At 43.4% G+C, this 9,568-nt stretch overlaps 1 pseudogene; it reads left to right on the forward strand.

The window, feature by feature from the left end:
- Window positions 1-950: 950 nt before the first annotated feature.
- LOC119279339 lies at window positions 951-9,568 on the forward strand (annotated as a pseudogene).

The raw sequence follows: 9,568 nt of genomic DNA on the forward strand, positions 1-9,568 counted from the left end.
ACCTTGAAATAATAGTGGATAGTCTGCAAAATTTTGCAGTAGATGCCAGTATTACCTTATGATATCTTGAGGTAGTCACATCAAATATTAATATCTGGAAGAGCACTTCGAAGGTAGTCACCTTGTTCAAATGGCAAGATGTAGACCTCACAGTAGTGATGGATAATCTGCAAATGATACAGTAGATGCCACCAATACCTTGTGATTCACAAATAAAATTTGGGCTAGTCATATTAAGTATGACACTATAGTTCTTAAGATTTGCAAGGAAAAATATTTCTGTGCATATAGTTGTTGTCCTAAGATCGCATGTCACAGGGAATGTTTGCGGTGAAAACATAGATGATGCCTTAAATATACGCAAAACATTTTTTTGCATTATTATTACTGTGGTAATACATATAGATGCAAAATTTTAAAAACTACATATTTATGTAATATATGAAGACATGAGGCTTCAAATAATATTTTGCATGATCTAAATGATACGTAATTATATTTTAATGCAATTTGGAAGACATAAGAGTCTAGCCTGAGGGCTTAAACATGCATAATTAAAACCAGATGGTTAAATTGGTTAAAACAATAAAGTCCGAGGGCTAAACTGCAATTTCCAAATGGCCTGATTGTCCAATGTCGTAAGCCAAAGGGCTATACCACAAGGTTTTCTTAACCTGGGGACTAAAACAAAAATTATGTCTATATGCAGGATTGGTAATACCCAAATATATGCGGGATTACTATAGCACCGGAGACTGAATAAGCCTGATGGCTCAAGAGATAAATAAGGGCATTTCTGTTAATAATAAAACAGAAAAAAAACCCAAACTGCAAACCTGCCGAAGGGATAAGTTTTTCCCCAATGCTTATCTTGTGCGTGAGTGTGTGGTGGCGTTGGAAAAACACCGCCGTTGTTCCTGCCAAGAGGACGCCTTGCCGACACGATCCGTATGCCTGCTGTGTTCTCGTGTAGTCGCTCCGCGGGAGGTTGTGTCTCGGGTGCGAGTCGGAAGACGCCGGGCGCTGAGCTACTATCTGCGCATCGCCATGTCGGGGCCGAGGGCCGCCGCGCGGGCTGGGTGCCGCCTCTATGCCAGTGGGCTGAAGGGAAGAGCGCCGCGACGGCCGAGCGTGTGAGACGCGCCGTGCCGCCATGTTGTCGCTCGACGGCCTGAGCGCCTGATGGCGCCTTGCCTCCTGACGGATCGACGGGGACATGTCTTGCTATGCTACCGGGGAGCGTGGATCCTTGTTCATGTAGTCGGCATTGTGCAGACGCGTCTTGAAGATGTAGGTGTGATCCTGAGTGGTCGCTACTACTATCTTCTTCATGTGCTCCTTCTTGCCGGTTGACAGATGGTAATCGAATCCTTACTTTCAGCCAAAATCTCCTTCTTGCAAATTGATGCATGCGGACAAGGTATTGTATACTATTAGTATATTTGTTTAATCTAAGCAAGAACAAACAATCAATGCATGAAGTCTTGATTGATCGGGATCAATTCTTCCTGTGCACGACGTATGCATCCACGACAGCCTGTGATCCTCGGCAGCAAGCGGATGATAATTGCTCTTCTCTTCGACTCTTCGTAGGATGACTTTGCCAACCAGGGGAACGGTGTCGTAGTCTTCACAATGAAGCGCAGTTCATTTTCTTGCTTCTCTTGTCATGGCCGAATTTGTTTCTTCGGCCGATTGCTTTTCTCTTCCACTTTGTGTGTTTCGGGTGAGTGCATATGCGTACAGGATGAACAATCCATTGTTAGATCACTGTTTGACCACAAGAAAACATGATCTAATAGGCAAAGATTAAAAATAGGGAAACACTATTAGTTTTCCTGATCAAGGCCTTTAATCCTTGGATCGTTGGGGATCAACAAGATCTGTTCTTCATCCTCTGCAATGATGTTCTGCTCTTCTCTTGTCCGGCCAAATCGCTCGATAGGAGAGCAAAGTGCATGATAACGTGTTTTGAGTGAAAAGTAAAGAACGAGAGAGTTTGAATGAAAGATGATCCATCAATCTTTATTGATGATAGAAGTGGGGTATTTATACCCAGGCGGAAGTACATGGTGTTTGACGGTCAAGTAAACACATAGTTACTTGAGAGCCAAGGAATTACATAGTTGCCTTGAGAACCAAGGAAGTACATGGTTGCTTGAGAACCAAGCAACCTATCTAACAATTAACTTAATTCTAATTAGCTTAATTAATAAGCAACTATTTTATTCTTAACAGAACCAATGCCAAGGGCGTGAACCTAGGCAAACCACATAAATAAAAGAAGCTGACCAATGCATGAGATAGTTTAGGTGCTAAATCATTTAATAAAGTGGGCTTAGCAACAACAAGTTAAGCACCTATGCATTGGGGAAATGAGTTGCTAAGCTATTTAATGCACTTAGCACCTCATCTAAGCACCTTTGTATTGGAAGAGGTCTAAGGCTAGCCATAGTGGGGGTAACATGAGTAGTATCATGCGTTTGGGACTCGCAAACATGCTTATGTGGCAGACAATTAAAAAAGAAAGAGATGGTTATAGTAACATAGGTAGTTACCGTAACATAATAAATGTGATGCTACTATGTGTCATGCATGGCAATAAATGAGACCACCTATGATACTAATATACTTCCTCCATTCCTTTATATAAGGTGTATTTGTTTTTTGATAAAATTCCACAATGTAAGGTGCATTTGTTCTAATTCCTCGTAATTCCGGTCTTGGCCCTCCAGAAAAAGGAAAGTATCTCTCCTTGTAGAGAAACAAAAGGAAACAATCTCTTTCCTGATTGCGTGTATCTCTTCTTTTCCTAGCCTAAATGATTTATTGCTGCTAATCTATGAATTACACAAGGGTAATTTCGCCCTAAATAGTACATAATTATGTGCCTTGCTTAACGTGCTGAAAATAATACACCTTAGATATAGGAATGGAGGGAGTATGATACAATGCACTATAAAGGTAGTAACATAGACTAGTAATATATGCATGTTACTAGTCTAAGTTACTCCCCACTATGAGCAGCCTAAAGGGTCTTTGGTCCAAATAACTTTCAAAGGAACTCTGTACTCCAAAATTAGAGTTCATTTGGTTCAAAGGAATGGATCCTCCAAAATTCCTACGGAATGCTTTCCTACAATACAATGCCATATGATTCACTTGGGAAAAATATTTTGAATAGGACAACTACCGCATCCACTCTATGGGTTTATTCGGTATGCTGGAAACCAAAACGTAGCAATTAGAAGTAGTGAAGGAATATGATAGGATAATATTCCTAATAAATTCATGTAACCGTTTCCTATAAACCGAATGCATCTATAGGAAGTATTCCTCCGAAATCCCCATTCCCATGTTTTCCCTATGAGAATCCTTCAAACCGAATGAGGCCATATATATTTGTAGAAGATTCTTGTGTTTTTCTTGAGCTGCAACCAAACAACGTCTATTGCTAATTCCTACGTTTCCAGATCCTGTAGCATTCTAAAGTCTCGTGACACCCTGAACTGTATATACACATCGGAATAGCTTTGGACGTTTTTGGTTGCCATCTACAATTTGCCTGCATTGCATGCTTTACCTAGTGGGCCTGGTTGAGGAAAAACATGAAAAACCCCAACATTTGCACATCGATTAGTTATCCGCATCTATAGTTCCTGCATTAGGGGATAAATTTAGGCATGCCGTTTGGTGCCCTGCATTGGTTCGGTTCATGCAACTACACGTTTTTTGATTGTAAATACGGGATATGATTAAGAGTTAACAGCTACACATAACACACAGAGTTACATAGTGACATGGAGACTGTTGTGGACGTGGCCGCGGTGCCACGACCAACACGGCCGTCGGCGGCGCCACAAACTAGTTGCTACCATCGTTGCCATAGAGAAAGTCCGCATGGAGCGACAAGAGAGCGCGTAGGAGGAGGACAGAGGAGGAGAAATGATGTGCACGCTCCATGACAATGTCAGTGTAGTATGACGTGAGCAAGGAGGCCGAGAGAAACGACGCCACCGCCGATGCCAGTGCAAGAAGACACGGGCGAGGAGGCTTAGAGGAACGACGTCGGCAGTGGTGACATTGCAGCAAGGCGCAGGAGAGGAGGCCGAGATGAACAATGCTGGCGATGGTGTCATTGTAGAAGAACACATGAGAGAAGGATGAGAGGCATCGACACCGCATGTGACATGACAAGCATGGAGTCGCGGACGAGCGATCTCGTCGGCGAGATGACGGACTAGTTGCTAGTGTCATCACCGCAAAGAAAGTTCATGCGTCGGGACGAATATGAGGGCGCTGAGGCAGAGGACAGAAGTGAAGAAATAAAGTGTGCGCGCCATGGCGGTGTCAATGCAATAGGATGCAGGAGAGGAGGCCAAAATGAACGACGCTGACGATGACGCGGGTGCAACAAGACGCGGGAGAGGAGATTGAGAGGAACAACGCCGATGGTGGCATCGGTGTAACGGGATGCATGAAAGAGGCCTAGAGAAACGATCATGGAGTGTCTTAAACCAGGCCACACATATGCATATGTACAATCACGAGGAAGATGTAGATCTAGTCGTCTAAAATCGTGGAAACAGAAAAGGCGCAACATAAAAGTCATGTGAAACTACGAGATGAAGCTATTCGTTAACAGGAAATTTCAAATGGTGGAATGTGCATGACGAATTTGACAAAATTCACTAAAAATAGCACCAAACATGAAAACCAAATTGAACGTCCACTAGTAGAAAAAGGATCTAATATGAAACTCATTAGTCCCGGTTTGCAATTGAACCGGCACTAATGTGATCATTAGTGCCGGTTCCAACGGCCAGCCGGGCGGCGCTCATTAGTATCGGTTCGTGGTGAACCTTTAGTACCGGTTCGTGCCACAAATCGGTACTAAAAAGGTGGTGGCCTTTAGTATGGGTTGGTGGCTCCAACCGGTACTAAGGGGTGGGGGGGTCTTTAGTACCGGTTGGAGCCACCAACCCGTACTACGCCTTTAGTACGGGTTGGTGGCTCCAACCGGTACTAAAGACCCCCCCCCTTTAGTACCGGTTGGAGCCACCAACCGGTACTAAAGGTGGTGCACTGTCACCCGCAGTGCACAATGTTTAGTCCCACCTTGCTAGTTGAGAGGAGCTCGCATCAGTTTATAAGCCCCGCCGCGCCTACCGTGTCGAGCTCCTCTCTAAGCAGGCCTTTGTGGGCCTATTGCAAGTCTTCTGCCCTGTGGGGCCTACTGGGTCCTACGGACCTGCATCCTGGCCCAACTAGAGATTGGGTTTCTAGTCGTATGCAGGTCGTGCCGGCCCAGTAGGCGGGTTGTTTTTGCTTTATTTCAAAAATAAAAATAAAAAAAATCCTTACCAACCGGGACTAAAGGTCTCCCAGACCACGGCGCGCCTCGTGCCACGTGGTGGGCCTTTGGTCCCGGTTCATGTTGAACCGGGACTAAAGGGGGGGACCTTTAGTCCCCACTATTTAGTGCCGGTTTCAGAACCGGTACTAAAGGTCCTTACAAACCGGTACTAAAAGTCGTTTTTCTACTAGTGATCTACAATGGATGAAACTACAAACCGATCGCCTGAATGGAACCACAACATCGAAGTTCTTCTTTTTCTGTAGACCTTACCTCGAATAGAAACACCATTGTATAAATCAGAAGGGACTAGTACATGGAAGAGATTATGAGTTAAATGAATAGACCATGTGCAACTTCAGGTACACCCACGTATCAGACAAAACAAGGCTGCATCACTGGACCAACCCATGTGCGCTCCTTTGCATCCCTGCTCTCTGGAAACTGCTGATTTGGGAGTTCCCAACGATACATATCTAGATGTGCTTGAGATTCATGCTATGCAGGCCCAACAGTAAATGCATGCAACCAAACGGGCCAAATTCCTTCTCTGGCAGTCTAGTTGAGGTGTATGCGGATAACCAAACAAGTCCTTTGCGTACACATGCACACACTCATTCATGGTTATGTGTAATCGAAAGAAAAGGAAGTCGAGCACATCCTTGCCAGCAGGACATTAGATCAGTGCAAAGTTGAATTTAGAGAATATCGAAGAGGGAGGAGGAAGACATTCAATTGCCTTCTTGTGTGCTCTCGATGTGGAAGAAGATGCACTACAACCAGAATTACCTTCTAGAGAACTTCATCTGAGGGCATGGTGGTGTTCATGCATATTTCATACAGCTAGAAAAAAATATACAGTGGCTCGGTTTATAAGGGAAACCATACCAAAACCGCACAAAATCCAAAAAAAGAAAGGAAAATCATCACAATACCCTTTTTTAGGTAAAGCATGTGTCACATGAGCAGAATTACAAACCCACATAGACACAATCAAAAGGCATCAGGAACACAAAACGGTACAACACTTTGCAAGAAGAAACCCATGAAAAATTGGAAAGAAACCACCACTTGGAGTGAGAATGAGTTTTCAAAAACACCTTTGATGTGAAGCAATTTTTAATTGAACAATTGATTTATGTACATGTGTCTTTAGCTTCCCCCTCATCGTCTCGTCCAAGAGAGGCCCGCGCTCAACTGCCTCACCGAACAATGGATAGTGGGTATTTAGTGAATGCTAGAAAGGCCAAAAGAGGCCAACCTTTTGTCCATGTCAATGTTCGGTAGCAACATAGCAACAAAATGCAAGTAAACATAACAATTAACGCACAAAAATCAGTAATTTTTAAGTGAGGTCGGAACATTTTGGGCTTGTGGCCCCCAACTAGAATTGGGTTGGGGCAGCCTGGCCAAAGAGCACAATATCCGAGCCGGGCTTGGTTGTCACTTTTTTGCCCAAAGCCGAGGCAAAACCCGGAAAAAGTCTAAATGTCCGTCAAACTGACCCGATAAGGTGCACCCCACACGATCCACTCCCTCTTTTGCTCGCGCTGTATTTTTTTTTACTTCATTTGGATTTTCTCCTCGGTTCAACCTTTTTCTTTGTGTTTCTCTTTGTTTTTTCAGTTTCTTTTTTTTTTGGTGGGGGAGACATAGGTGAACCTTTTGTTTCACAAAATACACGAAGATAAATTTAGTCGTGGATGAACATTTTCAAGAAAATCATAATCATTTTAAAAAGCACGGGCAATTAGGTAAATATGAACATTTTTATATGCATGATCATTTTCCCAAAATAAATGACTTTGTTCTATACACACTATTTTATACACGAATATTTTTAAAACACAAGGCAAACACATTTTCTTTATGCATGAACCTTTTTATTGAGGTATAGACCATTTTTTCCGCAAATTTTACGGTTTTACATCTTAGCTCATATTATTATTTCTGAAAATCGAACTTAAGAATTTTTTACAAAGCTTAATTAGGCCGCTCCGTCCAGCAACACTGCGTTTTAGCGACATTTCAACGCAAGGAGCAATGAATAGGCAGAAATGCTAAGGTCGTGATTGGTAAAAGAAGAAAGAAATGCTAAGGTGTCCAACGTTCCTTCCCCTCAGAGCGCGGATGGCCACCTTAACGGGCCAAGATACTCAACAGCCGATGCGGGCCCTTATATGGACCAAAATTAGTATACTACTCCACACAAGCCCTAACCCGCCCCCTTAAAAAATAATCTAGCCCTAACCCGATTCACCCTGCGGGTGCAGCGACAAAGCCCTCGTCGTGCCAGCCGTCCGTCGCCCTGATCAAGTTCCTCGTCTCTTCGACGGCAAGCGGCGGCGGCGGTCATCAAAGTCAGGCAACGCTGTGAAGGTGGGCGACTTCCTCTCTCACCACCGCCTTCTGCTACCTTTTGCTTCTGTGATATTCTTCTAACTGTCATCTGCTAGGATTCGTGAGGGCTTTATTTGATGGGTTTCAGAGGTGATGCATGGGCTGTTTGAGGTACGTAGCTGTAGAGCGATACAGGGATATTAAAGGTTGATCATAGCATGTTAGTTTAAGTTCGGTAACCATACGCTAGTTAGATCTACTAATGTGGTAGTGAAACTATCTATTGTGTTTGTAATGTTGGCTCCATCAACTAATGTCCTGGCAATCTTTTATATGGTTTGATTGATGTACATGCACTTAGATCAAGCCTGGCTAGTACTAGATGGACTAGTTCTTTCTGAAATTACGAGTGTAGGGCATGCATTGCTGGATAGTCGCTGAGATCCTTTGAGCCGAGCTCAATCTAATGTAAAACTCACCCTTTCAAGATTGAGCTTTGTTGTAGCAGTCTAAGCTTTAACTGATATTTTTTTTGCATCTGCATGTACAGTTTATTATAGCCGGGGTATTGTTGCTTATTCTTACGAGGAGTATTTTGAGGAGCCAGTGATGTTTCAGGTATACATGACTACCTCCTTAACTGTAAATTTTGCATATTGAAGCTCCAAATTTAAGTGGATGAATCTTTTTGCTTGCTATGAATTTTTGAAAGTAGATCTGGTTGGTCTCGCCATTTTATATATTTATACATATTACACAATAATCCATTTACAAGTAATATTTGGGGACTGAACTTTCAATAAAATCTTGTACCGAAAACAATGTTTATTTCCTTGTATAGGTTGCACGATTTGTACCTAGCTTGTGGTTGGTTTACCCTTGATATTGTCACTAATCTGGAATTGTCTCTCGCACAAAGATTTTGGGTTACACTCTAGAAAAATGACATTGCTCTATCTGCTCCAACTCTTGGAAAATCATTTTTTTCTACTAATGCATTCTTTTTGTCAGTTAGTAGTGTTGCTCATAAAAATTTACTCCACAACTTTACTTGAGGGATACTTCACTAACTTTTAGGGGATCGATTAGAAATGCCCTTAGTAGTGTTGCTCGATCAAACTATAACAGAAAAATGTGGCTACTATGTAGTTATCGATGAAGCTCCTGATTGACACCAAGTCTGAGAAGGTGTGCTTCGCAGAGGCAGGCATCGATGTCGTGTAGTTCCTCACCGGTCTACTGTCCCTGCCGCTTGGCACTGTTGTCAACCTGTTGACAAAGGATCGCATGGGCAGTAGCCTTGGCAACGTGCTCAGCAGCGCGGAGAAACTGGACACGAAATACAAGATTAAAGAGTGGCGCCTCAGCCCGGCTGTCGGCCCCACCACGCTCTCCTACCTACAGCAGCTGCTGAGTGCGCAGCTCAACAACGCAACGACACTCGCCCGTGACCCTGTTGGAACAACAACAGCCACGTCACTACCTACATCCACGTACACGATTGGGGACGACCTTTCGGTGACTCCGGCATCTTTTTTTACGACTATCTCGCTGTTGGGCATCGCAGAGCTTGGCACCCCGGACCTCAATGCACTGCAGCAAAAGACTGTGAAAATCGGCAAAGAAGAGGTGCGTGGTGTGCTCTCATTTATTTCAAGACCCTATGAACTTTATATTGTGGTTTTGCTTAATTTTATTGGTTGATGATTGATTTTTGTTTTGTGTTTTCTGGATTTTGCATTTAGGCGCTGGAGATACTTGTTGCTTCCTTCAAGTCTGAGACCGTCCTGACAGACGTCTTCCTGCCAAAGAAGAAAGCTCGCCGCTAGAGACTAGAGGGAGAACCTCCTGAGGAAGTTAGTCGGATATTAC

The sequence above is a fragment of the Triticum dicoccoides genome, chromosome 3B (assembly GCF_002162155.2).
Source record: "Triticum dicoccoides isolate Atlit2015 ecotype Zavitan chromosome 3B, WEW_v2.0, whole genome shotgun sequence".
Lineage (NCBI taxonomy): Eukaryota > Viridiplantae > Streptophyta > Magnoliopsida > Poales > Poaceae > Triticum > Triticum dicoccoides.